Below are 19,557 nucleotides of genomic sequence, written 5' to 3'. Positions count from 1 at the left end.
GTTAATTCATCCCTTCACACTAATCTGGAGCAATTTTTTCTGATTTTGAGTCATCACAGAGCCAATACCACAAAGGTCACCATTTCTGAAGGCCGTCAGAATGTGTGACCCCCCCAAAAAAGGTGATACCCGACAGTAACTCCTTCCCAAAGGTATCAAAACTTTGAACGATGGTTTGGGGTGGTTAATTCACACCTTCACAATAATTTGGAGTCATGTTTTCTGATTTGGAGTCATCACAGAGCCAATACCGCAGAGGTCACCATTTCTGACGGCCGTCAGAATGTGTGACCCCCAAAAAAGGTGATATCCCACAGTAACTGATTCCCAAGGGTATCAAAACTTCAAACAATGGTTGGGGTGGTTAATTCATCCCTTCACACTAATTTGGAGCCATGTTCTCTGATTTGGAGTCATCGCAGAGCCAATACCAAAGAGGTCACCATTTCTGACGGCCGTCAGAATGTGTGACCCCCCCAAAAAAGGTGATACCCCACAGTAACTGCTTTCCAAAGGTATCAAAACTTTGAACGATGGTTTGGGGTGGTTAATTCATCCCTTCACACTAATTTGAAGCCATTTTTTCTGATTTGGAGTCATCACAGAGCCAATACCACAGAGGTCACCATTTCTGACGGCCGTCAGAATTGGTGACCCCCCCAAAAAAGGTGATATCCCACAGTAACTGATTCCCAAGGGTATCAAAACTTCGAACGATGGTTTGGGGTGGTTAATTCATCCCTTTACACTAATTTGGAGCCATGTTCTCTGATTTGGAGTCATCGCAGAGCCAATACCACAGAGGTCACCATTTCTGACGGCCGTCAGAATGTGTGACCCCCCAAAAAAGGTGATATCCCACAGTAACTGATTCCCAAGGGTGTCAAAACTTCAAACGATGGTTGGGGTGGTTAATTCATTCCTTCACACTAATTTGGAGCCATGTTCTCTGATTTGGAGTCATCGCAGAGCCAATACCACAGAGGTCACCATTTCTGACGGCCGTCAGAATGTGTGACCCCCCAAAAAAGGTGATATCCCACAGTAACTGATTCCCAAGGGTATCAAAACTTCAAACGATGGTTGGGGTGGTTAATTCATCCCTTTACACTAATTTGAAGCCATTTTTTCTGATTTGGAGTCATCACAGAGCCAATACCACAGAGGTCACCATTTCTGACGGCCGTCAGAATGTGTGACCCCCCCAAAAAAGCTGAAACCCGACAGTAACTGCTTCCCAAAGGTATCAAAACTTTGAACGATGGTTTGGGGTGGTTAATTCATCCCTTCACACTAATTTGAAGCCATTTTTTCTGATTTGGAGTCATCACAGAGCCAATACCACAGAGGTCACCATTTCTGACGGCCGTCAGAATGTGTGACCCCCCCAAAAAAGCTGAAACCCGACAGTAACTGCTTCCCAAAGGTATCAAAACTTTGAACGATGGTTTGGGGTGGTTAATTCATCCCTTCACACTAATTTGGAGCCATTCTTTCTGATTTGGAGTCATCGCAGAGCCAATACCAAAGAGGTCACCATTTCTGACGGCCGTCAGAATGTGTGACCCCCCCAAAAAAGGTGATATCCCACAGTAACTGCTTCCCAAGGGTATCAAAACTTTGAAAGATGGTTTGGGGTGGTTAATTCATCCCTTCACACTAATCTGGAGCAATTTTTTCTGATTTTGAGTCATCACAGAGCCAATACCACAAAGGTCACCATTTCTGAAGGCCGTCAGAATGTGTGACCCCCCCAAAAAAGGTGATACCCGACAGTAACTCCTTCCCAAAGGTATCAAAACTTTGAACGATGGTTTGGGGTGGTTAATTCACACCTTCACAATAATTTGGAGTCATGTTTTCTGATTTGGAGTCATCACAGAGCCAATACCGCAGAGGTCACCATTTCTGACGGCCGTCAGAATGTGTGACCCCCAAAAAAGGTGATATCCCACAGTAACTGATTCCCAAGGGTATCAAAACTTCAAACAATGGTTGGGGTGGTTAATTCATCCCTTCACACTAATTTGAAGCCATTTTTTCTGATTTGGAGTCATCACAGAGCCAATACCACAGAGGTCACCATTTCTGACGGCCGTCAGAATGTGTGACCCCCCCAAAAAAGCTGAAACCCGACAGTAACTGCTTCCCAAAGGTATCAAAACTTTGAACGATGGTTTGGGGTGGTTAATTCATCCCTTCACACTAATTTGAAGCCATTTTTTCTGATTTGGAGTCATCACAGAGCCAATACCACAGAGGTCACCATTTCTGACGGCCGTCAGAATGTGTGACCCCCCCAAAAAAGCTGAAACCCGACAGTAACTGCTTCCCAAAGGTATCAAAACTTTGAACGATGGTTTGGGGTGGTTAATTCATCCCTTCACACTAATTTGGAGCCATTCTTTCTGATTTGGAGTCATCGCAGAGCCAATACCAAAGAGGTCACCATTTCTGACGGCCGTCAGAATGTGTGACCCCCCCAAAAAAGGTGATATCCCACAGTAACTGCTTCCCAAGGGTATCAAAACTTTGAAAGATGGTTTGGGGTGGTTAATTCATCCCTTCACACTAATCTGGAGCAATTTTTTCTGATTTTGAGTCATCACAGAGCCAATACCACAAAGGTCACCATTTCTGAAGGCCGTCAGAATGTGTGACCCCCCCAAAAAAGGTGATACCCGACAGTAACTCATTCCCAAAGGTATCAAAACTTTGAACGATGGTTTGGGGTGGTTAATTCACACCTTCACAATAATTTGGAGTCATGTTTTCTGATTTGGAGTCATCACAGAGCCAATACCGCAGAGGTCACCATTTCTGACGGCCGTCAGAATGTGTGACCCCCAAAAAAGGTGATATCCCACAGTAACTGATTCCCAAGGGTATCAAAACTTCAAACAATGGTTGGGGTGGTTAATTCATCCCTTCACACTAATTTGGAGCCATGTTCTCTGATTTGGAGTCATCGCAGAGCCAATACCAAAGAGGTCACCATTTCTGACGGCCGTCAGAATGTGTGACCCCCCCAAAAAAGGTGATACCCCACAGTAACTGCTTTCCAAAGGTATCAAAACTTTGAACGATGGTTTGGGGTGGTTAATTCATCCCTTCACACTAATTTGAAGCCATTTTTTCTGATTTGGAGTCATCACAGAGCCAATACCACAGAGGTCACCATTTCTGACGGCCGTCAGAATTGGTGACCCCCCCAAAAAAGGTGATATCCCACAGTAACTGATTCCCAAGGGTATCAAAACTTCGAACGATGGTTTGGGGTGGTTAATTCATCCCTTTACACTAATTTGGAGCCATGTTCTCTGATTTGGAGTCATCGCAGAGCCAATACCACAGAGGTCACCATTTCTGACGGCCGTCAGAATGTGTGACCCCCCAAAAAAGGTGATATCCCACAGTAACTGATTCCCAAGGGTGTCAAAACTTCAAACGATGGTTGGGGTGGTTAATTCATTCCTTCACACTAATTTGGAGCCATTTTCTCTTATTTGGAGTCATCACAGAGCCAATACCACAGAGGTCACCATTTCTGACGGCCGTCAGAATTGGTGACCCCCCCAAAAAAGGTGATATCCCACAGTAACTGATTCCCAAGGGTATCAAAACTTCAAACGATGGTTTGGGGTGGTTAATTCATCCCTTTACACTAATTTGGAGCCATGTTCTCTGATTTGGAGTCATCGCAGAGCCAATACCACAGAGGTCACCATTTCTGACGGCCGTCAGAATGTGTGACCCCCCAAAAAAGGTGATATCCCACAGTAAATGATTCCCAAGGGTGTCAAAACTTCAAACGATGGTTGGGGTGGTTAATTCATTCCTTCACACTAATTTGGAGCCATGTTCTCTGATTTGGAGTCATCGCAGAGCCAATACCACAGAGGTCACCATTTCTGACGGCCGTCAGAATGTGTGACCCCCCAAAAAAGGTGATATCCCACAGTAACTGATTCCCAAGGGTATCAAAACTTCAAACGATGGTTGGGGTGGTTAATTCATCCCTTTACACTAATTTGAAGCCATTTTTTCTGATTTGGAGTCATCACAGAGCCAATACCACAGAGGTCACCATTTCTGACGGCCGTCAGAATTTGTGACCCCCAAAAAAGGTGATACCCCACAGTAACTGCTTCCCAAAGGTATCAAAACTTTGAACGATGGTTTGGGGTGGTAAATTCATCCCTTCACACTAATTTGGAGCCATTCTTTCTGATTTGGAGTCATCGCAGAGCCAATACCAAAGAGGTCACCATTTCTGACGGCCGTCAGAATGTGTGACCCCCCCAAAAAAGGTGATATCCCACAGTAACTGCTTCCCAAAGGTATCAAAACTTTGAACGATGGTTTGGGGTGGTTAATTCATCCCTTCACACTAATTTGAAGCCATTTTTTCTGATTTGGAGTCATCACAGAGCCAATACCACAGAGGTCACCATTTCTGACGGCCGTCAGAATGTGTGACCCCCCCAAAAAAGCTGAAACCCGACAGTAACTGCTTCCCAAAGGTATCAAAACTTTGAACGATGGTTTGGGGTGGTTAATTCATCCCTTCACACTAATTTGAAGCCATTTTTTCTGATTTGGAGTCATCACAGAGCCAATACCACAGAGGTCACCATTTCTGACGGCCGTCAGAATTTGTGACCCCCAAAAAATGTGATACCCCACAGTAACTGCTTCCCAAAGGTATCAAAACTTTGAACGATGGTTTGGGGTGGTTAATTCATCCCTTCACACTAATTTGGAGCCATTCTTTCTGATTTGGAGTCATCGCAGAGCCAATACCAAAGAGGTCACCATTTCTGACGGCCGTCAGAATGTGTGACCCCCCCAAAAAAGGTGATACCCCACAGTAACAGCTTTCCAAAGGTATCAAAACTTTGAACGATGTTTTGGGGTGGTTAATTCATCCCTTCACATTAATTTGGAGCCATGTTTTCTGATTTGGAGTCATCACAGAACCAATAACACAGAGGTCACCATTTCTGACGGCGGTCAAAATGTGTGACCCTCCAAAAAAGGTGATACCCCACAGTAACTGCTTCCCAAAGGTATCAAAACTTTGAACGATGGTTTGGGGTGGTTAATTCATCCCTTCACACTAATTTGGAGCCATTCTTTCTGATTTGGAGTCATCGCAGAGCCAATACCAAAGAGGTCACCATTTCTGACGGCCGTCAGAATGTGTGACCCCCCCCAAAAAGGTGATACCCGACAGTAACTGCTTCCCAAAGGTATCAAAACTTTGAACGATGGTTTTGGGTGGTTAATTTATACCTTCACATTAATTTGGAGTCATGTTTTCTGATTTGGAGTCATCGCAGAGCCAATACCAAAGAGGTCACCATTTCTGACGGCCGTCAGAATGTGTGACCCCCCCAAAAAAGCTGAAACCCGACAGTAACTGCTTCCCAAAGGTATCAAAACTTTGAACAATGGTTTGGGGTGGTTAATTCATCCCTTCACACTAATTTGAAGCCATTTTTTCTGATTTGGAGTCATCACAGAGCCAATACCACAGAGGTCACCATTTCTGACGGCCGTCAGAATGTGTGACCCCCCCAAAAAAGCTGAAACCCGACAGTAACTGCTTCCCAAAGGTATCAAAACTTTGAACGATGGTTTGGGGTGGTTAATTCATCCCTTCACACTAATTTGAAGCCATTTTTTCTGATTTGGAGTCATCACAGAGCCAATACCACAGAGGTCACCATTTCTGACGGCCGTCAGAATTTGTGACCCCCAAAAAAGGTGATACCCCACAGTAACTGCTTCCCAAAGGTATCAAAACTTTGAACGATGGTTTGGGGTGGTTAATTCATCCCTTCACACTAATTTGGAGCCATTCTTTCTGATTTGGAGTCATCGCAGAGCCAATACCAAAGAGGTCACCATTTCTGACGGCCGTCAGAATGTGTGACCCCCCCAAAAAAGGTGATACCCGACAGTAACTGCTTCCCAAAGGTATCAAAACTTTGAACGATGGTTTGGGGTGGTTAATTTATGCCTTCACATTAATTTGGAGTCATGTTTTCTGATTTGGAGTCATCACAGAGCCAATACCGCAGAGGTCACCATTTCTGATGGCCGTCAGAATGTGTGACCCCCCAAAAAAGGTGATATCCCACAGTAACTGATTCCCAAGGGTATCAAAACTTCAAACGATGGTTGGGGTGGTTAATTCATCCCTTTACACTAATCTGGAGCAATTTTTTCTGATTTTGAGTCATCACAGAGCCAATACCACAAAGGTCACCATTTCTGACGGCCGTCAGAATGTGTGCCCCCCCCAAAAAAGCTGAAACCCGAAAGTAACTGCTTCCCAAAGGTATCAAAACTTTGAACGATGGTTTGGGGTGGTTAATTCATCCCTTCACACTAATTTGAAGCCATTTTTTCTGATTTGGAGTCATCACAGAGCCAATACCACAGAGGTCACCATTTCTGACGGCCGTCAGAATGTGTGACCCCCCCAAAAAATCTGAAACCCGACAGTAACTGCTTCCCAAAGGTATCAAAACTTTGAACGATGGTTTGGGGTGGTTAATTCATCCCTTCACACTAATTTGGAGCCATTCTTTCTGATTTGGAGTCATCGCAGAGCCAATACCACAGAGGTCACCATTTCTGACGGCCGTCAGAATGTGTGACCCCCCCAAAAAAGGTGATATCCCACAGTAACTGATTCCCAAGGGTATCAAAACTTCGAACGATGGTTTGGGGTGGTTAATTCATCCCTTTACACTAATTTGGAGCCATGTTCTCTGATTTGGAGTCATCGCAGAGCCAATACCACAGAGGTCACCATTTCTGACGGCCGTCAGAATGTGTGACCCCCCAAAAAAGGTGATATCCCACAGTAACTGATTCCCAAGGGTGTCAAAACTTCAAACGATGGTTGGGGTGGTTAATTCATTCCTTCACACTAATTTGGAGCCATGTTCTCTGATTTGGAGTCATCGCAGAGCCAATACCACAGAGGTCACCATTTCTGACGGCCGTCAGAATGTGTGACCCCCCAAAAAAGGTGATATCCCACAGTAACTGATTCCCAAGGGTATCAAAACTTCAAACGATGGTTGGGGTGGTTAATTCATCCCTTTACACTAATTTGAAGCCATTTTTTCTGATTTGGAGTCATCACAGAGCCAATACCACAGAGGTCACCATTTCTGACGGCCGTCAGAATTTGTGACCCCCAAAAAAGGTGATACCCCACAGTAACTGCTTCCCAAAGGTATCAAAACTTTGAACGATGGTTTGGGGTGGTAAATTCATCCCTTCACACTAATTTGGAGCCATTCTTTCTGATTTGGAGTCATCGCAGAGCCAATACCAAAGAGGTCACCATTTCTGACGGCCGTCAGAATGTGTGACCCCCCCAAAAAAGGTGATATCCCACAGTAACTGCTTCCCAAAGGTATCAAAACTTTGAACGATGGTTTGGGGTGGTTAATTCATCCCTTCACACTAATTTGGAGCCATTCTTTCTGATTTGGAGTCATCGCAGAGCCAATACCAAAGAGGTCACCATTTCTGACGGCCGTCAGAATGTGTGACCCCCCCAAAAAAGGTGATACCCGACAGTAACTGCTTCCCAAAGGTATCAAAACTTTGAACGATGGTTTGGGGTGGTTAATTTATGCCTTCACATTAATTTGGAGTCATGTTTTCTGATTTGGAGTCATCACAGAGCCAATACCGCAGAGGTCACCATTTCTGATGGCCGTCAGAATGTGTGACCCCCCAAAAAAGGTGATATCCCACAGTAACTGATTCCCAAGGGTATCAAAACTTCAAACGATGGTTGGGGTGGTTAATTCATCCCTTTACACTAATCTGGAGCAATTTTTTCTGATTTTGAGTCATCACAGAGCCAATACCACAAAGGTCACCATTTCTGACGGCCGTCAGAATGTGTGACACCCCCAAAAAAGCTGAAACCCGAAAGTAACTGCTTCCCAAAGGTATCAAAACTTCGAACGATGGTTTGGGGTGGTTAATTCATCCCTTCACACTAATTTGGAGCCATTCTTTCTGATTTGGAGTCATCGCAGAGCCAATACCACAGAGGTCACCATTTCTGACGGCCGTCAGAATGTGTGACCCCCCCAAAAAAGGTGATATCCCACAGTAACTGATTCCCAAGGGTATCAAAACTTCGAACGATGGTTTGGGGTGGTTAATTCATCCCTTTACACTAATTTGGAGCCATGTTCTCTGATTTGGAGTCATCGCAGAGCCAATACCACAGAGGTCACCATTTCTGACGGCCGTCAGAATGTGTGACCCCCCAAAAAAGGTGATATCCCACAGTAACTGATTCCCAAGGGTGTCAAAACTTCAAACGATGGTTGGGGTGGTTAATTCATTCCTTCACACTAATTTGGAGCCATGTTCTCTGATTTGGAGTCATCGCAGAGCCAATACCACAGAGGTCACCATTTCTGACGGCCGTCAGAATGTGTGACCCCCCAAAAAAGGTGATATCCCACAGTAACTGATTCCCAAGGGTATCAAAACTTCAAACGATGGTTGGGGTGGTTAATTCATCCCTTTACACTAATTTGAAGCCATTTTTTCTGATTTGGAGTCATCACAGAGCCAATACCACAGAGGTCACCATTTCTGACGGCCGTCAGAATTTGTGACCCCCAAAAAAGGTGATACCCCACAGTAACTGCTTCCCAAAGGTATCAAAACTTTGAACGATGGTTTGGGGTGGTAAATTCATCCCTTCACACTAATTTGGAGCCATTCTTTCTGATTTGGAGTCATCGCAGAGCCAATACCAAAGAGGTCACCATTTCTGACGGCCGTCAGAATGTGTGACCCCCCCAAAAAAGGTGATATCCCACAGTAACTGCTTCCCAAAGGTATCAAAACTTTGAACGATGGTTTGGGGTGGTTAATTCATCCCTTCACACTAATTTGGAGCCATTCTTTCTGATTTGGAGTCATCGCAGAGCCAATACCAAAGAGGTCACCATTTCTGACGGCCGTCAGAATGTGTGACCCCCCCAAAAAAGGTGATACCCGACAGTAACTGCTTCCCAAAGGTATCAAAACTTTGAACGATGGTTTGGGGTGGTTAATTTATGCCTTCACATTAATTTGGAGTCATGTTTTCTGATTTGGAGTCATCACAGAGCCAATACCGCAGAGGTCACCATTTCTGATGGCCGTCAGAATGTGTGACCCCCCAAAAAAGGTGATATCCCACAGTAACTGATTCCCAAGGGTATCAAAACTTCAAACGATGGTTGGGGTGGTTAATTCATCCCTTTACACTAATCTGGAGCAATTTTTTCTGATTTTGAGTCATCACAGAGCCAATACCACAAAGGTCACCATTTCTGACGGCCGTCAGAATGTGTGACACCCCCAAAAAAGCTGAAACCCGAAAGTAACTGCTTCCCAAAGGTATCAAAACTTCGAACGATGGTTTGGGGTGGTTAATTCATCCCTTTACACTAATTTGGAGCCATGTTCTCTGATTTGGAGTCATCGCAGAGCCAATACCACAGAGGTCACCATTTCTGACGGCCGTCAGAATGTGTGACCCCCCAAAAAAGGTGATATCCCACAGTAACTGATTCCCAAGGGTGTCAAAACTTCAAACGATGGTTGGGGTGGTTAATTCATTCCTTCACACTAATTTGGAGCCATTCTTTCTGATTTGGAGTCATCGCAGAGCCAATACCAAAGAGGTCACCATTTCTGACGGCCGTCAGAATGTGTGACCCCCCAAAAAAGGTGATATCCCACAGTAACTGATTCCCAAGGGTATCAAAACTTCAAACGATGGTTGGGGTGGTTAATTCATCCCTTTACACTAATTTGAAGCCATTTTTTCTGATTTGGAGTCATCACAGAGCCAATACCACAGAGGTCACCATTTCTGACGGCCGTCAGAATTTGTGACCCCCAAAAAAGGTGATACCCCACAGTAACTGCTTCCCAAAGGTATCAAAACTTTGAACGATGGTTTGGGGTGGTAAATTCATCCCTTCACACTAATTTGGAGCCATTCTTTCTGATTTGGAGTCATCGCAGAGCCAATACCAAAGAGGTCACCATTTCTGACGGCCGTCAGAATGTGTGACCCCCCCAAAAAAGGTGATATCCCACAGTAACTGCTTCCCAAAGGTATCAAAACTTTGAACGATGGTTTGGGGTGATTAATTCATCCCTTCACACTAATTTGAAGCCATTTTTTCTGATTTTGAGTCATCACAGAGCCAATACCACAGAGGTCACCATTTCTGACGGCCGTCAGAATGTGTGACCCCCCCAAAAAAGCTGAAACCCGACAGTAACTGCTTCCCAAAGGTATCAAAACTTTGAACGATGGTTTGGGGTGGTTAATTCATCCCTTCACACTAATTTGGAGCCATTCTTTCTGATTTGGAGTCATCGCAGAGCCAATACCAAAGAGGTCACCATTTCTGACGGCCGTCAGAATGTGTGACCCCCCCAAAAAAGGTGATACCCCACAGTAACAGCTTTCCAAAGGTATCAAAACTTTGAACGATGTTTTGGGGTGGTTAATTCATCCCTTCACATTAATTTGGAGCCATGTTTTCTGATTTGGAGTCATCACAGAACCAATAACACAGAGGTCACCATTTCTGACGGCGGTCAAAATGTGTGACCCTCCAAAAAAGGTGATACCCCACAGTAACTGCTTCCCAAAGGTATCAAAACTTTGAAAGATGGTTTGGGGTGGTTAATTCATCCCTTTACACTAATCTGGAGCCATGTTTTCTGATTTGGAGTCATCGCAGAGCCAATACCACAGAGGTCACCATTTCTGACGGCCGTCAGAATTGGTGACCCCCCCAAAAAAGGTGATATCCCACAGTAACTGATTCCCAAGGGTGTCAAAACTTCAAACGATGGTTGGGGTGGTTAATTCATTCCTTCACACTAATTTGGAGCCATGTTCTCTGATTTGGAGTCATCGCAGAGCCAATACCACAGAGGTCACCATTTCTGACGGCCGTCAGAATGTGTGACCCCCCAAAAAAGGTGATATCCCACAGTAACTGATTCCCAAGGGTATCAAAACTTCAAACGATGGTTGGGGTGGTTAATTCATCCCTTTACACTAATTTGAAGCCATTTTTTCTGATTTGGAGTCATCACAGAGCCAATACCACAGAGGTCACCATTTCTGACGGCCGTCAGAATTTGTGACCCCCAAAAAAGGTGATACCCCACAGTAACTGCTTCCCAAAGGTATCAAAACTTTGAACGATGGTTTGGGGTGGTAAATTCATCCCTTCACACTAATTTGGAGCCATTCTTTCTGATTTGGAGTCATCGCAGAGCCAATACCAAAGAGGTCACCATTTCTGACGGCCGTCAGAATGTGTGACCCCCCCAAAAAAGGTGATATCCCACAGTAACTGCTTCCCAAAGGTATCAAAACTTTGAACGATGGTTTGGGGTGATTAATTCATCCCTTCACACTAATTTGAAGCCATTTTTTCTGATTTGGAGTCATCACAGAGCCAATACCACAGAGGTCACCATTTCTGACGGCCGTCAGAATGTGTGACCCCCCCAAAAAAGCTGAAACCCGACAGTAACTGCTTCCCAAAGGTATCAAAACTTTGAACGATGGTTTGGGGTGGTTAATTCATCCCTTCACACTAATTTGAAGCCATTTTTTCTGATTTGGAGTCATCACAGAGCCAATACCACAGAGGTCACCATTTCTGACGGCCGTCAGAATTTGTGACCCCCAAAAAAGGTGATACCCCACAGTAACTGCTTCCCAAAGGTCTCAAAACTTTGAACGATGGTTTGGGGTGGTTAATTCATCCCTTCACACTAATTTGGAGCCATTCTTTCTGATTTGGAGTCATCGCAGAGCCAATACCAAAGAGGTCACCATTTCTGACGGCCGTCAGAATGTGTGACCCCCCCAAAAAAGGTGATATCCCACAGTAACTGCTTCCCAAGGGTATCAAAACTTTGAAAGATGGTTTGGGGTGGTTAATTCATCCCTTCACACTAATCTGGAGCAATTTTTTCTGATTTTGAGTCATCACAGAGCCAATACCACAAAGGTCACCATTTCTGAAGGCCGTCAGAATGTGTGACCCCCCCAAAAAAGGTGATACCCGACAGTAACTCCTTCCCAAAGGTATCAAAACTTTGAACGATGGTTTGGGGTGGTTAATTCATCCCTTCACACTAATTTGGAGCCATTCTTTCTGATTTGGAGTCATCGCAGAGCCAATACCAAAGAGGTCACCATTTCTGACGGCCGTCAGAATGTGTGACCCCCCCAAAAAAGGTGATACCCCACAGTAACAGCTTTCCAAAGGTATCAAAACTTTGAACGATGTTTTGGGGTGGTTAATTCATCCCTTCACATTAATTTGGAGCCATGTTTTCTGATTTGGAGTCATCACAGAACCAATAACACAGAGGTCACCATTTCTGACGGCGGTCAAAATGTGTGACCCTCCAAAAAAGGTGATACCCCACAGTAACTGCTTCCCAAAGGTATCAAAACTTTGAAAGATTGTTTGGGGTGGTTAATTCATCCCTTTACACTAATCTGGAGCCATGTTTTCTGATTTGGAGTCATCGCAGAGCCAATACCACAGAGGTCACCATTTCTGACGGCCGTCAGAATTGGTGACCCCCCCAAAAAAGGTGATATCCCACAGTAACTGATTCCCAAGGGTATCAAAACTTCGAACGATGGTTTGGGGTGGTTAATTCATCCCTTTACACTAATTTGGAGCCATGTTCTCCGATTTGGAGTCATCGCAGAGTTAATACCACAGAGGTCACCATTTCTGACGGCCGTCAGAATGTGTGACCCCCCAAAAAAGGTGATATCCCACAGTAACTGATTCCCAAGGGTATCAAAACTTCAAACGATGGTTGGGGTGGTTAATTCATCCCTTCACATTAATTTGGAGCCATTTTTTCTGATTTGGAGTCATCACAGAGCCAATACCACAGAGGTCACCATTTCTGACGGCCGTCAGAATTTGTGACCCCCAAAAAAGGTGATACCCCACAGTAACTGCTTCCCAAAGGTCTCAAAACTTTGAACGATGGTTTGGGGTGGTTAATTCATCCCTTCACACTAATTTGGAGCCATTCTTTCTGATTTGGAGTCATCGCAGAGCCAATACCAAAGAGGTCACCATTTCTGACGGCCGTCAGAATGTGTGACCCCCCCAAAAAAGGTGATATCCCACAGAAACTGCTTCCCAAGGGTATCAAAACTTTGAAAGATGGTTTGGGGTGGTTAATTCATCCCTTCACACTAATCTGGAGCAATTTTTTCTGATTTTGAGTCATCACAGAGCCAATACCACAAAGGTCACCATTTCTGAAGGCCGTCAGAATGTGTGACCCCCCCAAAAAAGGTGATACCCGACAGTAACTCCTTCCCAAAGGTATCAAAACTTTGAACGATGGTTTGGGGTGGTTAATTCATCCCTTCACACTAATTTGGAGCCATTCTTTCTGATTTGGAGTCATCGCAGAGCCAATACCAAAGAGGTCACCATTTCTGACGGCCGTCAGAATGTGTGACCCCCCCAAAAAAGGTGATACCCCACAGTAACAGCTTTCCAAAGGTATCAAAACTTTGAACGATGTTTTGGGGTGGTTAATTCATCCCTTCACATTAATTTGGAGCCATGTTTTCTGATTTGGAGTCATCACAGAACCAATAACACAGAGGTCACCATTTCTGACGGCGGTCAAAATGTGTGACCCTCCAAAAAAGGTGATACCCCACAGTAACTGCTTCCCAAAGGTATCAAAACTTTGAAAGATTGTTTGGGGTGGTTAATTCATCCCTTTACACTAATCTGGAGCCATGTTTTCTGATTTGGAGTCATCGCAGAGCCAATACCACAGAGGTCACCATTTCTGACGGCCGTCAGAATTGGTGACCCCCCCAAAAAAGGTGATATCCCACAGTAACTGATTCCCAAGGGTATCAAAACTTCGAACGATGGTTTGGGGTGGTTAATTCATCCCTTTACACTAATTTGGAGCCATGTTCTCCGATTTGGAGTCATCGCAGAGTTAATACCACAGAGGTCACCATTTCTGACGGCCGTCAGAATGTGTGACCCCCCAAAAAAGGTGATATCCCACAGTAACTGATTCCCAAGGGTATCAAAACTTCAAACGATGGTTGGGGTGGTTAATTCATTCCTTCACACTAATTTGGAGCCATGTTCTCTGATTTGGAGTCATCGCAGAGCCAATACCACAGAGGTCACCATTTCTGACGGCCGTCAGAATGTGTGACCCCCCAAAAAAGGTGATATCCCACAGTAACTGATTCCCAAGGGTATCAAAACTTCAAACGATGGTTGGGGTGGTTAATTCATCCCTTTACACTAATTTGAAGCCATTTTTTCTGATTTGGAGTCATCACAGAGCCAATACCACAGAGGTCACCATTTCTGACGGCCGTCAGAATTTGTGACCCCCAAAAAAGGTGATACCCCACAGTAACTGCTTCCCAAAGGTATCAAAACTTTGAACGATGGTTTGGGGTGGTAAATTCATCCCTTCACACTAATTTGGAGCCATTCTTTCTGATTTGGAGTCATCGCAGAGCCAATACCAAAGAGGTCACCATTTCTGACGGCCGTCAGAATGTGTGACCCCCCCAAAAAAGGTGATATCCCACAGTAACTGCTTCCCAAAGGTATCAAAACTTTGAACGATGGTTTGGGGTGATTAATTCATCCCTTCACACTAATTTGAAGCCATTTTTTCTGATTTGGAGTCATCACAGAGCCAATACCACAGAGGTCACCATTTCTGACGGCCGTCAGAATGTGTGACCCCCCCAAAAAAGCTGAAACCCGACAGTAACTGCTTCCCAAAGGTATCAAAACTTTGAACGATGGTTTGGGGTGGTTAATTCATCCCTTCACACTAATTTGAAGCCATTTTTTCTGATTTGGAGTCATCACAGAGCCAATACCACAGAGGTCACCATTTCTGACGGCCGTCAGAATGTGTGACCCCCCCAAAAAAGGTGATACCCCACAGTAACTGCTTCCCAAAGGTATCAAAACTTTGAACGATGGTTTGGGGTGGTTAATTCATGCCTTCACACTAATTTGGAGTCATGTTTTCTGATTTGGAGTCATCACAGAGCCAATACCGCAGAGGTCACCATTTCTGACGGCCGTCAGAATGTGTGACCCCCCAAAAAAGGTGATATCCCACAGTAACTGATTCCCAAGGGTATCAAAACTTCAAACAATGGTTGGGGTGGTTAATTCATCCCTTCACACTAATTTGGAGCCATGTTCTCTGATTTGGAGTCATCGCAGAGCCAATACCACAGAGGTCACCATTTCTGACGGCCGTCAGAATGTCTGACCCCGCCAAAAAAGCTGATACCCGACAGTAACTGCTTCCCAAAGGTATCAAAACTTTGAACGATGGTTTGGGGTGGTTAAGTCATCCCTTCACACTCATTTGGAGCAATTTTTTCTGATTTGGAGTCATCACAGAGCCAATACCAAAGAGGTCACCATTTCTGACGGCCGTCAGAATGTGTGACCCCCCCAAAAAAGGTGATACCCGACAGTAACTCCTTCCCAAAGGTATCAAAACTTTGAACGATGGTTTGGGGTGGTTAATTCACGCCTTCACACTAATTTGGAGTCATGTTTTCTGATTTGGAGTCATCACAGAGCCAATACCGCAGAGGTCACCATTTCTGACGGCCGTCAGAATGTGTGACCCCCCAAAAAAGGTGATATCCCACAGTAATTTATTCCCAAGGGTATCAAAACTTCGAACGATGGTTTGGGGTGGTTAATTCATCCCTTCACACTAATCTGGAGCAATTTTTTCTGATTTTGAGTCATTACAGAGCCAATACCACAAAGGTCACCATTTCTGACGGCCGTCAGAATGTGTGACTCTAAAAAAAAAAAAAAATATATAGCTGCAAGTTGCGATGCAGGTTCCTCCGTAAAATGCCAAAATATTACAAAAATGTACACTTTAGAAGTGTACATTTGTGAGAAGTGATCGAGACTTGTGATCGAGACTTGGACAACAAGATTGCAATACTGCTTCATGTTTGGCCAACAATAGGCTGAATGAGGATTTGAACTCATGAGCATAAAGTTAGATGTCAATACTCATATCATGCATTCGGAGCACAGCTAGATAGCTGTGTGTGAAATTGTTTGTGGTAGGATGTCATCCTGTTTAACTAAACACACCATCCCAGCCAATTGAGCCATTCCCAGGCATGAAATACACAAAGTTCAGTAACAGTATAATAAAAAAAAGCTGTTTCTCCAATGGCGAGCATTGTAAGATTTGTTCAAAGTTCAAACAGCTGTAATTCAGTCATATTTTGACATACCAAGTTGAAATTGTTCATGGTACTTCAGGGGCGTACCACCTTAAAGCCTATTAGGTTTGAAAAACCATCAGTCAAAATTATATTTGATTTATTGACACAAAGAAATTTAGGCAATGTCTGCATTTACATAAATACACCCCTTTCAGCCATTTTGTATTTGATTTAATTGCCTTAAGTAACGTTTTTAAATACGTCAGCGATATATCTGTAAAACTGAGTCAATAGACTTTTGGTTCAAGAGAAGAGGAATTTTGAAGGTTTACCCAAATTAACACTGTACAGGAAAATCCATCATGGCGGACCTTATGGGTCATTGAGGCTTTTTTGTTCCCCATGAGTAATAAGGTATGCAGCACACCACGTTTCAGAAGAAGTGGAGCAATGGGGTGGAAATGCCATCACTTTGAAGATTGGACTTTTGGGCGTGGCCTGTGGCGCCCCCTATCGTCTGATGTGGCCCATATTTGGTGTCGGGGTACCCACTCGGACGTAGTATCGTATGTGCCAAATTAGAAAATGAGTTACCGATATTGAGTTATTGTTGTGCAAGGAGAATAATAATAATAATAATAAAACTAACTAAAACAATAGGTTTCCTCCTACCGGGGGAACCCTAATTAAACAGTTTGGTCCGGATTTGAGCATTGTCGAAACTAAAAGTCCAAAACACACGTCAAAGTTGTCGTGTGTGAGTCTGGCCAATCATGAAATAGCTGTGTCGTCATTAGAACCCGTGCAGTTGCTCTTGAGAAAATGCGCTCGGCTACACAGCCGGCTGTTCTCAAATCGATCTCACGGTACTTTGATATGGAGGATTAAAGGGGCCAAAACTAACAAAATAATTTAATAATTGAATGGTTAAATACTTAAGTACATACATAATTATATAATACAAAGCTTAAATAAATGACTAATTATATAACTGAATGCCTAATTGACATACAAAATGTATAAATTACAAATGAAATGAGACACTAAATATATAAATGTTACATGTATTTGTGTGTATATAGATTTATGTTTTCATGTGTTCACATTTATTTATACTTTCATCCACGGTGTAACTTGTTGCAGGAAAATAAATCTGTCCCCCCCTCAAAAGTCAGGGGGCGGGTTAAAGCCTCTGATTGGTGAATGAACAGTATCACACACCAGGCAGGCTCTGATTGGTGAATGAACAGTATTACACACGAGGCAGCCTCTGATTGGTGAATGAACAGTATTACACACGAGGCAAGCTCAACCAGTCGATCAAGCTCTCTTCGATCCAGAGGGATCCTCTATTGTCTCACCCTGCAGCCTCAGGGGTGTGCGATACTGCAAAATCGATCCGATACCAAGTACATACAGGGCCAGTATTGCCAATACCAATACTTTTTACTTAGAAAAGCAGCTTATCTACTTTTGTGTCGGGGAAAGCAATGCCTCATAAATTCAAAAAGTTTTGTCAAAAATACTATTAGTATAGTATTCTGCTGAGTCGTGTTACTGCACGTTAGCCTGACGTTGTCATACTCATAATTCTAGTCAGAATATGAGTCTGAAAACTCTCTGTTGGGCTGTGACTATGGGGCATGTTTCAACCGAACTCGTAAAACAAATGCCTCTTCCCTCAATTGGATAGACCTACAAACAATCAGAGCAATGTAATATGTTGTTTGTTGAATTCAACCCAAACGAATTTGTGACGTTGTTGATTACGTTACTGTTGATCATCTGTCCATCATCGTATAAAGCCTGCCCTGACAATTTAATTGGTCCGTCCCGATCCTGGTTTTCTGTAGTTGTTCCCAATACGAGACCCTCCAGACCCAACTTCCCGACCAAATTTTTTTGTGGGCGGGGAGAAGTTGGGCTGGCAGCCAGACTAACTGCACGTACATGCTGGAACAACCCACAGCATAGCAGGGGAGATGGGGGAGGGCAAAGTGAGCTTGAGCGAAGTTAGAGGAGCGGTGTTTGCACAACCACTATGATGTACAGAGAGTTGTGTACTGAATGTAGGGAATAGAAATTGAAACTCAAGTATCGATCTCATCACACCAGTATCAATTAGTACTAATACCAACGTTGGTATCGATACTATCGATAGCCTACTTTAGATCGATCCTCCCACCCCTATGCTGTACCATCTCGCCGAGGATCGTCAACACATTTTCATTGATGTCTGTGTCAGTCAGGGCCGATATCATTGTCATAATTTCAGCAAAGCTCTCAATATGATGTAAAAAAAATGGTTTTGAACTGGGGGTGCAAAGGGTAGCAAACATTTGCTTTCAGAACACTTTGTGTTGAAAGTAACAGCAGCACAGCAGCTAGGCTAGCTTGCTTGTGGCACAATTTCCCTCCGCCCAGGGCTGTACACTGTGACCAATGGTCGCATCGTTAATGACAGTGATCGCTTCCGGCAAAATTCTTCTGACTTAGCCATTCCCTGTAAATAAATGTGAAGCTTAGTTATGTTTTCAGTTAGCAGATGGTACTACTGATATAACTAGTGGAACAGGTCGTCGCTAGGCGTAACTGGTCGGTATTCAGGCCCTCTTTGGAATAGGCGCTGCTACGTTTGCCGTCGCAGGTTGTCGTGTGCGTCCCGACACAGCTGGGCGTCAGCGTACCTGTCATACGTTGTCATACGTTTCGTCCCGATGCTGCTACCTTCATCGATACCAAAGATCTCTACGGCCTGATGGCTCTCGGGGAGCATTTGCAAATAACTGGTGGTGGTGGCGGCAATGTTGTGTCTTGCGTAAACTGCTCCTCTGTCTGCAGGTATTGATGCCCTCTCCGTTGCTGGCTGATCCCAGGCCTTCCGCAGCATTCCATAACATCATTCAGAGGGCACTGGTCCTCCAGCATCACAGGTTATCACATATATACATGAGGGCGTCGGCCCTCTATAGCTAAAGCATGCTACACACCATACATGGGGGCGTCGCTCCCATGGCCTTGACTGGCTATTGCACATACAGGGCTATGCAGCCCCAGCCTTTGCTGGCTATTGCACATACAGGGCTATGCAGCCCCAGCCTTGACTGGCTATTGCACATACAGGGCTATGCAGCCCCAGCCTTTGCTGGCTATTGCACATACAGGGCTATGCAGCCCCAGCCTTTGCTGGCTATTGCACATACAGGGCTATGCAG

This window comes from Hypomesus nipponensis, chromosome 2 (assembly GCF_054491055.1).
Source record: "Hypomesus nipponensis isolate SF chromosome 2, ASM5449105v1, whole genome shotgun sequence".
Taxonomy (NCBI): domain Eukaryota; kingdom Metazoa; phylum Chordata; class Actinopteri; order Osmeriformes; family Osmeridae; genus Hypomesus; species Hypomesus nipponensis.
This window is presented reverse-complemented; position numbering follows the sequence as displayed.